This window comes from Podarcis filfolensis (genome assembly GCF_964270895.1).
Source record: "Podarcis filfolensis genome assembly, chromosome: 5".
In the NCBI taxonomy this organism is placed as follows: Eukaryota; Metazoa; Chordata; class Lepidosauria; order Squamata; family Lacertidae; genus Podarcis; species Podarcis filfolensis.
This window is the reverse complement of record NC_139608.1, coordinates 73,995,357-74,014,210: the sequence shown is the minus strand read 5'-3', so window position 1 is coordinate 74,014,210 and position 18,854 is coordinate 73,995,357. Positions and strand designations below refer to the sequence as shown.

At 44.0% G+C, this 18,854-nt stretch overlaps 2 long non-coding RNA genes across 3 annotated transcripts in view; both read right to left on the bottom strand.

The window, feature by feature from the left end:
- Window positions 1–18,545, bottom strand: part of LOC310763047 — a 75,163-nt gene extending 56,618 nt beyond the window's left edge. Inside the window, exon 1 of one of the 2 annotated variants that reach the window (XR_014548427.1) lies at window positions 18,246–18,545. This is a non-coding gene — a long non-coding RNA (uncharacterized lncRNA). The remainder of the gene's footprint in view (window positions 1–18,245) is intronic. The other variant, XR_014548428.1, reaches the window with a different exon arrangement.
- Window positions 3,179–9,858, bottom strand: LOC310763078. The gene is made up of 4 exons (XR_014548459.1): window positions 9,731–9,858; window positions 5,074–5,228; window positions 3,690–3,839; window positions 3,179–3,314 (listed from the first exon to the last, which is right to left on the bottom strand). It is a non-coding gene; the product is annotated as an uncharacterized lncRNA (long non-coding RNA).
- Window positions 18,546–18,854: the final 309 nt, after the last annotated feature.

Below are 18,854 nucleotides of genomic sequence, written 5' to 3'. Positions count from 1 at the left end.
CTTCTCCTTATGCCCTCAATCTTTCCCAACATCAGGGTCTTTTCCAGGGAGTCTTTTCTTCTCATGAGGTGGCCAAATTATTGGAGCCTCAGCTTCACGATCTGTTCTTCCAGTGAGCACTCAGGGCTGATTTCCTTAAGGATGGATAGGTTTGATCTTCTTGCAGTCCATGGGAGTCTCCTCCAGCACCATAATTCAAAAGCATCAATTCTTCGGCAGTCAGCCTTCTTTATGGTCCAGCTCTCACTTCCATACATCACTACTGGGAAAACCATAGCTTTAACTATATGGGCCTTTGTTGGCAAGGTGATGTCTCTGCTTTTTAGGATGCTGTCTAGGTTTGTCATTGCTTTTCTCCCAAGAAGCAGGCGTCTTCTACCTTATTTCCTTATGTCAGCCTTGCACAGTCAAGCCCCAATGTTTGTTTCCTGCTGGGCACTGCCAAAATAGTGTGGATTGTCAATCACCAGGAACACCCAAGTATTTGGCTGCTGGTCTGCATTTGGCTCAGTGAGTCACAAACCCTGCCGGCCTGCCCTAGATCAGCCATTCCCGAAACAACCTTGGCTATGTCTACTTATGTGTGGAGGCCCATAGTTCGATCCTACCATCCTGCTCTGTGGCTTAGATGTACCTACCCAGTAACTTCAATAATAGCAACAAACAGCACAATTGCACAAACATGTAGCTTTTATACCTTTCCTGTTTTTCTCTCTGAATAATCTTCAGAACTGGAGTTTGGTGAGGTGTTGTGAAATTCTGTGTTATGAGCCCCCTGGCTTCTTCCACCTCACAGAGCTCAACTCTTTCCATTTCCCCGGGAAGAGGAAATGATCACCATATAAATTTCCAGCATAAATCTGGCCCAAGCATTTCATTTGCAACTCCAATTTGACGGTTTTGAGAATACCTCAGAACCTGATGTGTTCATTCGTCCCATCCCACCGTATAACAGGCAGACATTGGGAAACCGGCTCTTATTATTTCTCCAAGAGAACAAGATCTACCAGCTTTCATGAGTCAGCAAACATTTCTTTGCAGATCTCCCCACCGCCATTGCTGGTTCCAGAGATATTAATGTTTTGTGGGATTAAATTTCAGCTTGAAGGGGAAATGCAAACTCACACCAACTCGCTGTCAGGTCCTGTTCGGAGGAGAGCGGGTTACAGCAAGAAGAGAAAGGAATCTTAACCCTCTCTTTGCTGACTGCACGATCACTTTTCTGTGGCTTATTCCAAAAGAGAGCCTTAATCTTGGTGTGTCTTAACAAAGGCAGTGCAGAATCCACGGCGTCTTAAAAGGCTGGCACATTTCTCATTGCCAGGAGATGCTGAAGGCCTGGGAGGGGTGGGGAAAATCAGTGTACATGATTATCATCATGTCTACAAAAGCTCATCTCTCCACAACAATTATATTAGTCTTTAAAATGCCATAGGGTGCTATGCATTCTCTCTGTCCTGCTCAGCAGTTAAACTAAAGGTTTGGGGGAGCATCCTTCACCCAGTGTTACCTCCCCTTTTTTTTTGCATTCCCATGTCCATCTATATTCTATTTGCTTGTTAATCAGCTTTTGGCAAGCAACACACCTCTCTGTTTTCTTGTGCTGCAGTGGCTGCTCTGTGAAAGTCACAAGGAGCCCATTCATCGCAGCACTGCAGAAGTGGAGGCTGGCTCTTGCAGGTTCATCTGCACTGTGTATTATTACCGTGTCAGTACATTTAATTCACTGCTGCAGATCTGCTAGCCTGGCATCTCTGTTGCTTCAGAAGAGCAGGGGAGGCAGGCAGGCAGAGGAACAACAACAAATGACGCCTTAGCACCTCCAAAGTGCTTGCACTCGATCTTTTTTTTCTCTTTTAAGAGCAATATCCCATCTTAACATGAAAGGTTAAGAGCATGTTTCAGGTTTGTGACCTCAGGTCCCCTTCCCCTGAGCTCTAAGAATCCAGATGGCAACGTTTTGGAGTTGGACTCAAAGGCGTGAACTGAGCATGGAGTTCCTGTTAGGAACCAAATTGTAAAGGGTGCAGATAAATTAAGAGGGTGGGACCCCTTTGAAAGGCTTTTTGCAGGTATGTTTGGTTGCAGCCAAGCCTAAAAGACTGCGAAAATGACTCCCTTTCCAACATAGACTGTTCATTAGAATGATTAAGGTCATGGGAGAAGGTTATGGCATTCAGGATGCAGTAAACAGCTTATCTGGATGAGTAAATTTCAGAGCACAGTAGGGACCCGTAATGACCACAAAAGCTGCTTATTGGGAGCATAACAAACCCAACGAATGACCGGGTGGAGAGAAAAAAAATCTTTTGGTTTGGGAGGATTTAGAAGCATTCTCTCACTGTCTTCTTTGAATGCTGATGATTCTGTTTCTTGTGAGGAAGAACAGCCAGTGAGTAAAGCCTAACCATAATCCCAGAGTCCTTTCCCCAACACTCCAGGGTATATGAAAGACTGCATCCAAACATGCAGAAAGCAGTATCTCTCTCTGTTGAGTAGACTCTTTGAGGACGCAAGGCAAACAAAAGAAAAGCATATAGATAAAGACACGATGGTTTGGGCCATGTGCAAAATGGATGATAATAAGAAATTTGTTACATTGGCAATCTGAACCCTGCAGCAAGGAAAGCTGAATTCTGCGCCTGGTATAAATTATGAAAATTCGGTAATCTGTCTTATTTTGTATAATGAATTTTGAACATTTCTGCAGTTTTCATCCTACACACAATCTCTGATTTTGCCAGCTGTATGGAGGGATGAGGAGCCGTGCAGAGTGTTGGCATTCTGTGTCTGACCTGAAACTCTGTTTCAGCCTCCCCTTCAAGCTTCTGAGATTCCAGGAAGTATTTCATGTGCATTTCATGGTCGTAGGGACTGGAAACTTGCTCCTTTTAAAAATGCTGAGATTCCCAGGATGGCATGACTTCTGTGGCTGTTTCTACACCCTGCATTTTGGGCACTTCAGCAGCATATACAGTCCTTGACCATTCTATGTATCCTCAAATATAGGAGAAACCAGGTCAGAGGATGTGGTTGCCAAGAAGATGAAAGCCTCTCCATTTTCTTTTCTTTGCTTATAAATAAATGCAAAAGGTAACAACTTGACTGTGTCATCCATAAGGGGAGAAGTGGCATGTATGGGGAAATAATACAAAGGTTGAACAAAATGTTATGGCATGGATAGTTTTAGTTGAATGCACGAAGGGAGGGAATTTTTATTCCTCTTGCTGCTCAATTTCCAGCTGAATCAGTATAAAAATTCAGAGCCGGGGTGATGCAGATCTTTTAACAGCTACAAAAATAAATTGCCAAGCCTAATGGTTTCTGAAATATACTCAGAGTCGCAAAGTGATTTCATGCTCTTTATTCAGCTCATAGTGGTGAGGAGGAATGAATGAATGTCCCCTCAAAGTATCTGCTTTATATACATTATTTACACAATGGGCTGCACATGATTGGCTAATTCCGGAATTCTACTGTAAGCCAATCAGGTTGTGGATTCACTTCTATCTGGAGCATGATTGGGTGGTTCCTGCCAACCAATCATACTGCTGCATTGTTCTAGGACCAATCAGACTGCTGCATTCTGAATCCTATTGTTCTAGGACCAATCAGACTGCTGCCTTTTGGATCCTATTGTTCTAGGACCAATCAGACTGCTGCAGTTTGGATCCTATTCAACTCAGTACATAACAGTTTCCATGGTGAAAGTCTTGCAGGCTGTCTAGAAAGGGCCTTTATAGAAAGCTATCATGCTATAAAAATAAACACAGATGCACATTTCCCAACATTTTCTCGATGGATCCGTCAGAAGTGGGTGTTGCCATCACTCCAAATATCTGCAAGGAGAAGATTTCTTTGTAGCGGAGCTGGGCTCCATCAGTCACCGAGCTGGTCATCATGAGCCCATCATTCTCTCTCTTTTCTAGCTGACTTAAATAAGTCCAAACAATTGGCTATCAGTTGTCATCCCTGACAGGTTGTGGAGGTAGGTAGCCTTATTCAAAATGGTGCCTCACTTTCCCACAGCTGGTTCAGGCTGCCTCTGATGTGTTTCATCGGTTATTATTATTATTATTATTCGGTTGAAACTGGCTCAGGGCTGAGGGGGAAATTAATGGAAGCTTCTGTGGCTGATACCTCTTAGTTCTCCCCATCCTTACAGCACAGAGACTCCATGTTGTGCAGAACCAGCCATTTCCTCCTCGAAGCTATAGCTCTTAGGCTGGCCTGAGATGATGCTATAGGCTTGGAGAACAGCTGTAGACCTTAGATCCCAAGGTGCTGCTTGGGTCTCCTTAACCTGGTTACCACTAGTGCTACTGGGCAAAACATAGGAGCATCTTCTGTGAATCTCCTTTACTCTGTGCAATCTCCCTTTTCTGAAGGTTACTTGTGGGACTGGGCCAAGGAGAAGCAGCAACCCAACTGTCAAAGCACTTCTATCTATTTTTTTGTGCTCGCTGCTATGAACGACAGACGGAAGTAAAAGGGCCTTGAATCATCCCAAACATGATTCCCAAAATCAAGGTCTGAACTATTTTCAAAGCTACTTGCCTGCCTTCCCCCCTACCCGACTTTCTCAACATTTATCACACATTAATTATGTCATTAGGAAAACTGAGAAATGTAGCTGTAAGAAGAGACTGTGCTGTTGAATTCGCTAGAGGAAAATCCCCATGGCCTTTTCTTCTTGAGGTATATGCGCACTACAGACAAATGGTGTTAATAATTATTTGCTGTTCCCCGGGCGGTGGACCTTGGGAACTGTAGTTCTGTAAAGGAGTGCAGCAGTCACTAGGAATTTCTAACAGAGTTTTCAACGGGCTCACTGAACTACAATTCCCAGGATTCTGTGGAGAAGGGAATGGTAATTAAACTAGTATAAAACTGACAGAAAATCCTCCCCCAACCTGGTGCCCTCCACAGTTTTTGGACTATGTGTCCCATAAGCCACAGCAAGAATAGCCAGTGTGGTTGTGCATCATGGGAGTTGAAGTTCAAAACATCTGGAGGGCACCAGGTTGAGGAAGGCTGTTAGAGAAGCATAATACGAATAAGCAGGACTCTTACTTGGGTGCTCATTCATGAGAAGGTCTGCTTACAAGGAAGATTCCGGTTTCCCACTTGGAATCGGAACCTTTCTCAGCTTTGCTGTGGCTACAAATTTAGCAAGTCCGCTGGCTCAAGTGGAAGAGGAGCTTCATTTTAAATGTAAACCTGGGGCACTATGGGGAGTGTAGTACAAAAACCAAAAAAAATCAATAATTTAAACAAAGAGCAAGAATTTTCAATAGGAAACCTGATTTTGTTTTGTAAAAGTGCACCAGTCAGTTGTCATCATCCCACCCCCACCCCCCTAAAATCAGCATCTTTGCATGAAATATTTTCATACTCAAAATGAACAGGGCAGCCCCTGCTCTTCTGATTTCTAGCTTACCTTATGAAGCACTCATGGTATGAAATCATTGGATGTGGTTGATGTCTCCTGCTATATGAAAAACTCCCAATTTCTGGCTCATATGTTAGTGATGAAGCTAGACTTTTTATTATTCATTTGGAGTTTTAGGCTAAGGAGCTTTACCAATTAATTTCACTCATAAAGAGTCTCCCCTTTAAGCTGCTCTTGCTCGATGCAGAACTTCCATCTGCACAGAAAAAGGGTGGCACCTTATTTATTTTTTTCCAGCATTTCAGAGGCGAGATTCAAGGCTAACGTATTCCCAAAGGCTCCTGGTAACACAGGAAGGCTTCTCTTTGCTTGGATGGACAACCGATAATGGCTGAATGCATTGCCCAGAGGCTAAAAGTCACGTGACTCTTAATCTAGACCTTGCAGTCTATAGATTGCAATCAATGCTGAGATGTGCTGATGAAACACAGGGGGGAAAGCCTATAAAGGGAGAGGATGTTATATGCTTCTGGGCAAAGGTAGAAGCTATTTAAATAGTTGTCGTTTTCTATAAACGAAGCACTGTGGATCTCTCTCCCCCTGCCTCCTCCTCCTCCTCCTTAATATGTATAGTTTTAAAATTAAAATTGCAATAACTATGGAAAAGAATGAACACCCCCCTTACTAGAAAACCAAATAGATTGATACACATTTTCAAAGAGCTCTCTCTCTCTCTCTCTCTCTCTCTCTCTCTCTACTCACGTAAAAACACCAGGCAGGCCCCACAAATAACCCAGAGATGCGTTTTAAATAAAAGGACACATTCTACTTATGTAAAAACTCACTGATTCCCGGACCATCCGTGGGCCGGATTTAGAAGGCAATTGGGCCGAATCTGGCCCCCGGGCCTTAGTTTGCCTACCCATGATTTAAAGCTTACAATAGGCAGCAAAAGATCAGAGTTTGGCAGAACTCTGCAGACTTTGCAAGTGTCTGGATGTGTATCCATAGTGCACTACTTATGTGGGGCCAATTGAACTGCCTAGAATCTGGATCCATCTTTTACTGCAAACAGGAATCCACATATCCATCTCTAGAGCCGTCATTAGCTATGCACTAATTGCAGACAACTACAGCTGGAGTGGGGCCTGGCTGAACATTGCGTATCTGTTAATATCCCCTGTGCTGCCAAGAATTTTCACCATACACAACTGAAGCAAAGAAAAACCAGACTAGCTCATCCATTAGCTACTCCCTAATGGAGTTAATCAATCTTCTGCCTTATTCACCAATAATTGTGTGCGAAAATATGAGTCTTCTAATATGCCCTGAAAGCACGGGGAGGAATCTTCTGTAAACACTTGCAGTGGCTGTTTGTAATGGTTGAGCTACTCCAGATTCTGCAAGCAGGAAATTTGGGGACAGGAATAAGTTTTGGCAAAAGCACTATTTGCTCCAAATTTATAGAGCCACGTGAGAAACTGAAAGGAAAAGGAGGTGCCTGGAGGCATCTGGCAGCTAGTACAACTATTGCATTGGATTTCATATTGCCCAATTATTATTCTGGCCCTTATGCCATCTAACCTCTGCTTTAAAATCTCCGAGGAAGGAGAGTCCACCACCTCTTGTGGGAATCTGTTCCACTGTTGAACAGCTCTTACTATAAAGGTAAAAGGTAAAAGACTCCTGGACTGTTAAGTCCAGTCAAAGGCAACCATGGGGAGCGGCACTCATCTCGCTTTCAGACTGAGGGAGTTGGCGTTTGTCCACAGACAGTTTTCTGGGTCATGTGGCCAGAATGACTAAACCACTTCTGGCGCAATGGAACACCATGGCGGAAGCCAGAGTGCACAGAAACACCGTTTATCTTCCCGCCGCAGCGATACCTATTTATCTACTTGCATTGGTGTGCTTTCAAACTGCTAGGTTGGCAACTTCCGGTCAGCGCCAGCGACCGTAATGGCGGATTTCCTCTGATCTCCGGAGGAAATCGGCTTTGTGTAGCTAGGGTTCTACCGCTACGGCGAAGCGGGGACCCAAAAAAAAATCACAGGTGGGGAAGCCTGTGAGCTGAAGGCTCGGCGGGCTCCATTTGCATCCCCCCCCGCTGCAAAGGAGCCTTTTTAAAGGCTCCGGAACAGATCGGGGGTGAGCGGCGCGGAGCTGAGAGCTGTTTACCCGTCTCCGCAGAGTGAAGCCGCATGCCATGGTCGGAGAGCGCTCACTTCTTCCTTTGAACATTTGGACTAAAAGTAACAACCCGTGAGTAATACGGAAATTGGATTACAAAATTTCTTTTTTGATTTGGCACGAGTGGGGAAGGCGCAAAGATGAAGTCCGTCTCCCCGTTTTGTAAACATCTTAAAGCAAGGACTAGATAACTAAGGTTGAAAGAACACCTTCTTCGTGAGAGGATAAAAGTAATTAATTTCACGTTTTGGCAGTATAAGTGACTTTGCTGGAGGATAAGAGCTAATTTTGAGAGTGGAATTACCACCACCCCCCCAGGACCCCGGAGCGATCCGTGAGAGAGCCTGTTGAAGAGACATAGAAGATTTTGACAGCTGTCAAACTAGCTGTCAAAGCTGGGGAAAAAAGAGAACTGTGTTTTTGTTGCCTTGGCTGGTTATATTTGTTACATTCAGGTAACAAATTGTTGAAAATAAAGAGAAAAAGTTATTTTGACCTTTGGATTGGAACTGGAAGGAATACTAAGTAACCAGAACTCCTCTAGAGGGGGCTCTGGGACATTACAAGAATGGCTGTAAGTGGAAAAATACAGATTGAACTGGAAAAGATTTTTCTTCGTCTGGGAAAATTTCAAGAACAAAGCAATGTTTTGGCTAGAAATGTTACAACATTGAATGAAAAAGTAAATAAACTTGCTGAACAAAAAGATTTTGTATCTGAGCTAAAAATTTTTGCAGCTGAACAAGAAAAGAAATCCGAGAAATTTGAGGAAGTGGGGAAAGAGATACATGATAATTTAGAGGGAAAGGAAGGAGGAGCTATAATGCCGCAGATGATTAAGGAGAGCCTGAGGCCTGCCAAGATGGATATAAAGGAAAAGAAGAATGAGATTATGAAAATCTGGTTTGGATGGAAGAATGAGGAATAGAGAGATCTCCTCATGTGGAGATCTGAAGACTTATGGATTACAAATCTGATTAAACTGGAAGCTGGAGTTTCTGGGACATTTGGACTTAAAAGAAGCAAGAAACAAGATTTGGACTACAATTTTAAATATGGAGGTCTGGCTGGAAGAAGCATGGACCTTATTGGGTCAGAGCTCCTCCAAGATTTGGTGTTTAATATTAAGGACTACCAAAAAAACCGGCAGAGAGGACTTGAGAGAGACTTAAGAGCCTCAGATGTGAGGTCACCAGGATGACAGCAGATAGACTGTTGGACATTTTTTGGAGCTTGAAACCGGGAAAGGCAGGGAGTGGGGTTTTGGGTATCCAAAGGCTGTATAATTATACTTTGTTTTTATATACTTTGTTTTGTTACTTATATTAAAATGGGGAACTCGTGAAAGGGAATTGGGGTCAATCTTAGAAAAGATATTCAGAATAAGTACTGATGTATAAAGACTGAGGTTTATGTTAAAATTGGTTAACTAAAAGGATTTAAATATAATAAGGTAAAATTTGGGGATAAGAACTTGCTGAACTAAAAATTGAATTGGAATACAAGAAGGGGAGGTGTGGGGAAGTCAAGGAAATATGTTATTGAAAGAAAGGACTGTAATTATATGTGTGTGTTTTTTTCTTTGGTTTTTTTGTTTGTTTTCTTTTTCTTTTTTGAAAATCTCAATAAATATCTTTAAAAAAAAACTGCTAGGTTGGCAGGAGCTGGGACAGAGCAATGGGAGCTTACTCTGTTGTGGAGATTCGAACCGCTGACCTTCCAATCAGAAAGCCTGAGAGGCTCAGTGGTTTAGACCACAGTGCCACCTGCTCCCCAGCTCTTACTATATCCTGTTTGGGCATATATTATTTGAAATCCCACATTGTTCCATGAGGCTTACTCCCTAATACGTCTGCAAAGGGATTAACACATGAATCTGTGTCATACAAAACCCACAGGTAGTGTGTTGGGGTGTGTGGCAACCTCCCTCAATAAAGATGGGAGTGAGGTAATGTGATCAGATTTGGGTGCTGGAAAATCTAGACACACCCTGTCAGTAATACTTGAGAGGTTTGCTATTATCTGTATGGAAGTTTACTTAAACACACTCAGTGAGGGTTATAGCTTGATGGTTACTCTAAAAAAAGCACAATACTGTGTTTCAGTCAAAACCTCTTCACGGAGGTATTTAAGAACTCCCACTTTAACTTGTTTCTGAATAAACTGGTTCCGTCTGATGGCCGTCTGTCATGGATGCTTTAGTTGAGATTCCTGCATTGCATGACTCTTGAGGTCCCTTCCAACTTGATGATTCTGTGATTCAGAGAGTCTTGTTTCTCCCATAGCCACAGCCTTGGATTAAAACAGAAATCAAACATTGCTCTGCCTCTCTCTCTAGCTTTCTGCTTTATTTCTAGGTCACATCCCTTCACTCTCAACTCTCAACTCAGGCTTTGTTCTTCTAGCTATCTCTGAGTTGAAGGAGGGGCCCCAGCCACTTGCCATCTCTCACAAAGCCTGCTTTTGTTTGTTCTCTGAATGGCCCATCACCCAGGCGATCACCTCAACACAGCCTGGTTATATTTTAACACTTCCTGGATCCAGGAGTTAAAAGGATCTTGCATACAGCCTACTTCCTCCCCCACCCCAAACTCTAAGCAATGTTATTGCTGCAAAGTACAAGGCCTGTGTTGCGACTACCTACATCAGGGGTGAGCAACCTTTTTCAGCCATGGGCCAGTCCAGTGTCCCTCAGACCATGTGGTGGGCCGGACTATATATTGGGGGAGGGCAATGAACAAATTCCTATGCCTAGGGTGTGGTTGTTCATTTGTGGTTGGCTGTGGTGGTCTTTGTTTTCATGTGTGATTGGGGGGTGGTTTTTTTTTTTAATAATTTTTATTAACTGACCAATCAAATCAAATCAAATCACATCACATAAATTTCGAATTACAAAGCCGAATTTTAATTTTTTGTTGAGGGGACCCATATTTCAAGTTTCGAAGGGGGATTCCAATCATCTTCTTGCTATTGCGTTAATATCCAAATCAGTCCAAATTAAGTTCATAATTCTATCCAGTCTTATCTTGCTGTTTCCACATCTCATCTTGTTGGTATATTTATTTTTTATTTTTTTCTTTATGATCTCTTCTGATAATCTCCTTAAGCAGATAAACACCAATTATATCCTGTGTGAATTTTTCCGTTCGTCCAATCCTCATATTGAGATGGTTTCCATATATCATCACTTTCATAAATAACATCGCTCTTTCCATCATTAATCTCAGGATCTGTCGTTCTTAAGTCCCACTGAGGAGTCTCACCCACAATATAAAAACAGTTCTTTTCCTCCTCCCAGACTCAAGTCCTCTGACAGGGCTTGCCAACATGGCGACGGTATTTTTAACTGCGTCATTCTAAAGCTCTTAAACTTTCCACACTCTTAAAACATACTTTGGTTAGAAAATTTATCTCCACACAGTCGTAAATCCACAACTTAAGTCATTAAAACGGCATTTCTGACTTGGGGGGGGGGATTCTTGTTTAATCACATAGAGGAAAGAAAGGAAAGTTTTTTTTTCCCCTCCTTTTGAGGGGGGGTGTTTTGGATCAAGTTAGCCATATTGATTTGTATGCTGTTGGTGGGTTTTTGTCATTGTCTTGTTGGGCTGTGTATGTGATAAAGGGGAGCCATACCGGGGTGAAGGTGTCTTCTTCTATTTGTCCACGTGTCAGTTTCAGTTTATTGGATAATTTTTCTAATAAGGCTGTTTCCCACACTATTTGGTACCATTGGTCCATGCTTACTCCTGACAGGTCTCTCCAGTCCTAGCTATGATGCTTCTGGTTGCTGAAAGTAGGTGGGTTATGAGTTCTTTGTGGTGTAAGTGGGCATTATTGTCTTGCCAGAGATGCATTTTAAATAAAAGCACACATTCTACTCATGTAAAAACATGCTGATTCCCGGACTGTCCACGGGTTGAGAAGGCGATTGGGCCACATCCGGCCCCTGGGCCTTAGGTTGCCTATCCCTGACCTACATGCACTTAAAAGACATGTCGAAGGTCAGGCTAGAAAACAAAAACATTGCTGATGCTACAGTGCAGAGGCATAAACAGTCCTTGCATCATGGCTTATGCCCATAGCAAGCTGTGAAGAAGGACTTGGTCCATGCAACATTTTTGAACAAGGAGCAATAAATAATCCTGGACCCATTTAAGCCCCATTTGCCTTATTGTTCAAATGTAGTAACAGCTGAGGATCCCATACTGTTGCCATAGTATTTAATCAGTCCTAATTTTAGTGGGAGGGTTTTATTTTATTGATTTCCAATATCTATTAAGAAGTAACAGAGGAGGCCTCATAGTTCATGCAGTGGTGGGTGGTTGCTGTGCTCAGACCCCAGCTGTGCCATACCAAATCTCCTCTTCTATGCAACAGTAAGTTCTTCCACCCAACCTTCGTACAATTTTCATGATGGATCATGGGGAGATGGTTCTGCAATAACAGTTGTTTTCACAGCTAGTGAAACAGTGCCGCACTGTACCATTCTGTAAGGCTAACAGTGTGTGTGTGTATGTGTGTGTGTGTGTGTGTGTGTGTGGAATAGAACCGTGATTGCCACAACACTTTTCATGTTTGTCGTAAGCTGTTACTGAATTCAGGGAACATTGCATCTCAGAAGTCTTCCACAAACCACCAGGAGTACCACTGGATGGCAGCCCCCAGTTAGAAGTGTTTCTGACAATGAGAAAAATCAACACGCCAAATTGAATACTGTATCTCCAAATGACAGAAGCTCAATGGGCTGGTTCAAGCTAATTCAGATGGAACCCGAAACAGTTGCTAAGCTTTACGTGAATGAGCTTGAAGCAGCCTCAAAGCTCATGTGCCTGCCCTCCTTCTCTGGCACAGCTGTGAGGAGATCAGAAACATCTGTTTCCATTTATGAACTAACCAGAAATTCATATAAAGGCTATTAATGGCTTAAAATGCAACAAGGTCGATTTGGCCCCCCAGCCCATTTCCAGGGGCTTTTGCACATTGCTGTACACACCCGAGAGGGGGCAGGGATGGCTTTGCCTGATGCACATTACCAGCACTACTTTCAAGAAAAAAGGGTGCCAGAACTCACCATGAATGCCTCTCTTGTTCTCTTATAATGGCAATGGTGCCCACCTAAGAGATGCCGGGTCTGGGTTCCGGCGAGTCCTGGCTGAAAAAAAGCCCTGCACATCACCTATTAGATTTTCCCATGCCTGCAATGCCCTGAACTCATTCATGAAGTTGTCGTCTACACGTACACCCTGACATCTTAAGTGTACACACGTCAGCTCAACTGCAAAGCGAGTGTAGCTTACATTTTTTAATTGGAGGGAAGCTGGTTTGAGAGAAAACACATCAAACAGCAGCCTTTCTCAAGAAACCACCAGATATGAATTGTAGATACTGCTACAATCTGCAGTGGTGGGGGCCCAGTGGAGCCAAAGAAAAGAGTAGGGTATACACAACCTAAGCCTGAACTTGGGTTAGTAAACTAAGGTTAGTGAAGAAGCCAGGCACATACACCATGGATCGATCCTGGCTGGTTTGAACTAACCATACCTTAATCAGAGCATGGATGGATAATTCTGGTGAGTAAAAGCAGAGGCGACAGCTTCCAATCTTCCCTTAGGCCATGTGAGGGAAAGGCCTTATCTACATTTCCTCTTTTTAAAAAATATTTTTATTAAGATACAGTCGTACCTCGGAAGTCAAACACCTTGTGAGACAAACATTTTGGTTCCCGAATGCAGCAAACCTGGAAGTGTTTGTTCTGGTTTGTGAACGTTCTTTGGAATCTGAATGTCCGACACAGCTTCCGCGGCTTCCGATTGGCTGCAGGACCATGCCTTGGTTCCCGAACGTTTTGGAAGTTGAATAGCCTTCCGGAACGGATTCTATTCAACTTCTGAGGTATGACTGTATTAAGATGGGGAGCGGGGTTTTACAAGGTACGTACACCACCTCTATTTTCACATCATAAAGTCCTTTCTACACATCAGTCATATTCAATGTGAGACTTTGATTTTGTATACGGTATAAGGGCAGGGGAGGAGGAGTGGGGAAGGAGGGAAGGTGGGTAATAAAACTTTCATTCTTTTGCATAGTGTGTGTGTGAGGTTTTGTGTCAGTGTCACGTGGGTAGGTTCTCTTTCTATTCCTTTACTGTATTAGTTTTCATTGGTATTGAGAGAGGTTTGGGGGGCGGGGGTCTGGGCCTGGTTGGTTAGCTTCCGCTGACTGCAGCGAGGCTTGTTTGCATGCGTGTGGAGGGAGAGGTTTTTGGGTCAAGTGAGTCATATCAGTTTGGATGCTGTTGGTGGGTTCTTGTTGTTGTCTTGTAGGGCTGTGTGTATAATAATGGGGAGCAATACCAGGGTGAAGGTGTCCTCTTTTATTTGTCCCTGTCCACACTTCCTGTTGTCCCGCTGCTTTCACCTGGGTAAAACTGCTCTTTAGCACTCAGTTGAAGCAAACGACCATTCCAGATTTCCCTTGGATTGCAGTTTGTTCCAATGTATCGCCAAAGAGTGGGTTTTCCCTAGGAAAGGAGTGGGGCAAGACAAAACCTGCTCAGAGCCATGCCTAGAAAGTGCAGGTCAAGTGGGAAAATGGCCCAGATCCATGCTTTCCAGGCATGGCATGAGTGAAAGTGTGGCAGAGCCCATGGAGAGAGGGGTAAAGGTAAAGGGACCCCTGACTGTTAAGTCCAGTCATGAACGACTCTGAGGTTGCGGCGCTCATCTCGCTTTACTGGCTGAGGGAGTCGGCGTTTGTCCACAGACAGCTTCTGGGTCCTGTGGCCAGCATGGCAAAGCCACAGGCACAAGACGTTTTATGTTGTGTTTTTTATCAGACGCAATTTGATCCCCACAAGTCCTTTGAAAAATATGTGTGTGTGCACCTACTGCAAAAGGCTGCTCACCACAGCCATATATATATTTGTAAATGAGCTTTTTGAAACAATTCCCACATTGAAAAGGAGAACTCAACTCAAATTGTGTTTCCTGTTCTTAAGTTCTATTTTGTGTGTGTGTGCCTATTGATTCTGCTCTCTCTGATCTGCAGAAGCCACCCAGCAGATGGATTTTTTAATGAGTTCACAAACATTAGAGCATTGTTCTTTTGAAAGCCGCCTGTACCTTGCCAATATTAATAATAATCCAAGAGCCCAGTCCTAAGAGGCTTCTGCAATATTGTTATTCTCCCTCCACTTCTCTGAGCAGCTCCAGGGCTGGAGAGCTTATCCACGTCTGGTTTCCTTTGGAAGGAGGTGGCATGAGGCATACAGTACTGGGGTTTTGTAACATTTGCATTTATTTACAAGTCTACAGACAGTGCACCAGTGAAGACAGGGTTTAAACATGCTGACAAGTAGCCCAGAATCCACTGCTTGCACACCGGGTCCCACCCAGCACCCAAAGTTCTTTTTTACAGAGTCAAAACTCAGCAGCGGCTGGGACAAGCCTGGGTGATCGTTGCCTCACTTGTCCCAGCCGCAGCCTGACTCCTGGGCTGCTGGGCAGAGGTTGGGGCTGGGGTGCTCAGAGGCGCCCAGCAACAGCAGGGGGTAGCGGCTCCCCTCAATATTGGGGGAGCTTAAGCACCCTCCGCCCCATATACCTAGCGCCACTGGTGTGTACATTTAAAGCTGTAGGTCATAGAGCTACAATTCTCAGAGTTTCCTGTGCATAAATATAGACTATTAAACCACGTTGAGGATTGTAACTCTATGAGAGGGATAGGGGTCTCCTAAAAACTCCTACATCTCCCAGAATTCTTTGGGGGAAGCCATGACTGTCTGAAGTGGTTTCACAGAGTGTTTTAAATGTATTGTGCGAATGTGGACTAGCAATAAAAAAAACCCCTTTTTTCCCTTTAAAAAAAATAGTAGCCCTTTGGATATATTCTGTAGGAGTCCCCCGCCCCCCTCAGATTGTTCTCCCTTCTAATTTCACTAAAAGAACCACTTTTTACAGCAGACAGTGAGCTGCAAAATTTGGGGACATGTCTCTTAACAGTTTGGGGAAGGGGTGAAAAGTTGAATCAATCCCACACCTTCCAGTCTTATTAGAGCAATGCATTAGATTTTGGTGGCCTTTTGAGCAAATGGATGGATTCACACTCCCCCCCTCCCATTTTCCACCCCCGCAGCTGTGCAGTCTAAAGTTATCTTGTTTTCTCATTTATAAGTGTTGTTAAAGGAAGCTCCCAGGAGACGATGCACTGTACTGAACATGAAAGCTTTTGCTGAACTGAATTTGCCGGGAAGAGGAATCTCAGTAGCTCAGCTCCTTATACGCTGCAGTGTTGGGCAAAATGATCAAGGTGAATCTAGAGAGTTCATATGCACAGCTGCCTTTTTTCTGCACAGCTCAATGGTGGCAGCGCGATGTGCCCGAAAGCCACCACTTCTGTGTCATGCTCCTCGCTAATGAGGGTTGTGCTTGGAAATTGCCAGATAGCAGTGGAGCAAGAGGAGTGGCAGGGCCTTGAATTGGAGCAGGGAGCTCTTGGACCTTCTGCAGAAAAGGGAAAGCTGGGATGGGTCCAAGCCTTAGGTCGGTGGTTCTTGAAGGAGATTAGACTCAGAGCTGGGAGAGAAGGGTTCAAATCATGTTTGGAAGTGGATCTACAGTTCTGCTACTCTTAGATTACCTTTCTGCAGGGCTTGCTGGGGCAGGGGTGAGCTCTACATCATGCGGTTCCAGTGAAGGAATCACACCTGTGCAGATCTTACCAGAAGTTACTTTATTGGTGAAAGTGTTGCAGGCTACACCACCTCAGTAGGCACCATCCTTTCCTTCGAGCTTCCAAATGTCTCCAGCTTTGGCGCTTCTTCACCACCTATATGCATACCTTCCCCACATATTCTTCTTTCCTTTTTCCACTGCAGGCTGGGTCTATTTTCTCCCACTGCCTGGCTCTCCTACCAATAAGCGGCTCAGGCGTGAACCTGGCTCACCATGGTGTCCACTAGTGATGGGAGAGAATGTTTCCAAAGTTCCTGGATTAATTGTTCAAAGGTAGCGCTGCCTTGGACAAAAAAATGATACACTCAAGGAAGCCTGTGTATGCCGTATACATACCTGGAACTGTTTTGATCAAGCAAGTGCTGTTGTGGTTGGGATCCGGGGGGCAAAATAGGTGTAAATAGAATAGCTAAGCTGACCTTGCCCATCAGCTCGGTGCCACTGAAGAGAAGGCTCTGCTCTGCCCCATTTTAAACACCTAGGCTTGCTTTGGCCCCAAGAGACAGCTGGCCTTTCTATATCACTGTTCACAGTGAAGTTGCCTTAGGCTGAGGCAGACCACTGGTCCAGCTGACTGGCTCACCAGGATTTCAGACAGGAGGCCATCTTCTCTCTAGAACAAGGGTGGGGATGTGGATCCAGCCAGAAGACTAGACCCAGAACTGGCCCACCCCCTGTGGACCATTTTTGACAGATAGGCACAGCCACCCAATTGTCAGTCACCTGGCACTGTATGACATGAGGTGACATGAAGCTTAAGGCCCATACTCAGGCACACGTCTACCTCCAATCTTAGCAAAGTCATCCCATGGTGCTAAGATCAAAGATAGGCCTCAACAGCTAGCAAACTAGCCAATTAGAATTTCCTGTTAGAAAGGAGAAAGCCATGGTGTGGACCTGGTACAATCTGTAATAGAGGGAGGCAGGTACCCAGATTATTTTGGAACCACGAGGCACCCCAGTGACCATAGCATCTTATGCAACAACAGCACTGCACCATGTGATGGATGCTCCAGCATCAGAAACAGACACTACCTTTTCAGGCTGTTCCCTGTGGAGCGACTCTTGAGTGCTCTCCCAGCCTACAGTTTTGGCAGCTGGCCCTGGACTGTCTCCACTCTCCCATCAACATGAAATGAATCAGCTTCCCCCTTTCCCACCCCCTCCTTGCACAGTCCTGTCCTCTTTTTTATGTTTAACTGTTAAAAGGCACAATACCTATTTTTCTCCTGTCCAATGAGTCCTGAATTTTGCAACTAACACCAGAATATTCTTCTTCAGACTTTTTTTTACCTTCTTGCCTCAGAGTATTTTCCTGGCCTCCAAAACTTTGTTAGAACACATATTAAATTCTGAACTACTGAAAATTATAGCATTTGGGGGGGGTGTTTCTGTGACACACACAGAAGAAATACACAGATTTAAGTATCGTGAAATGTAAAAAGTAAGTGTGTACATTCTAAATCGTATCCACAACCTAAGGCATATGAAATGATTCCATGAGATATATCATCTGTCATTCTTATCAGAAAGATTCCCGTTGTCCTGCAGGGAAGTACAGTAATTACGAGATCTGTCTTTGCCTGAGAGATCTTGATGGTGATACTACCATAAGGCCCAAGGTTATCATTCTTCCTGCAAGGATGACAGACATGGTTTTCCTCCCTATTTTATCTGCACAACAACCTTGTGAGGTAGGTTAGGCTGAAAAAGAATGATTTGCCCAAGCCTAAGACTGTCACTCTCTTTGCTATAGCATACTGTTGAGTCAGTGATTGAGCTTTACACTTTGATAAGCCACTGTGTGGTTTTATAAATGTATGTAGGCAAGACTCCACCCTCTGCCCACACCCTTGCTGTAAATGCACCATAGAGCACTGAATCAGGAGTCTCAACATCAAGTATCCTATAAGACAGAGGTAACTAACCTGTAAATTTCCAGATGTTTTTGGACTCCCAGCTCCCATCAGCTTCAACCAACATCTTTGCCATCCCTGATGATATAGGACACCATTTTTTCCTCCCTGAAGTTTTTTTGTTTGCTAGCTTTTAACTGAACTTATCAATACAGGGCTCTGAGACAGAACACCTGGGCACCATCTCTGGGCACTGCAAGCTCAAACTCACCCTCTGCAAGCTTTTTCACCTGAAAGGGGGGAAAAAAATTCCCCCTGCCACTGCCAATGAACAACCAGCAGCTTGAGCAGACTGGCAGTTCTGAGCCCAGATAATGAGCAGAAGGAAAAGAGTGGAGAACATTTCTCCATCTGCCCTTCCTCTAGCCACCTCATACCCTGCCAAGGTTGAGTTTGGCTCCTTTTTAAAAAACAAAAATAAAAATGGGAAACTCTGTAGCTTGAGCAATAGTTAGGCACTCAAAGGCTTTAGCTGAAATGTAGATAGTTGCCATAGCAATGCATACAGTGATGACAATTCTGGGCTTTATGGGATTGGTCAGGCATGATTGCTGTTGAACAGTGCTGTGGGCTCCTTATATTACAAATGAGAGCATCATAGGAACCCCTGGGGTTTGAAGC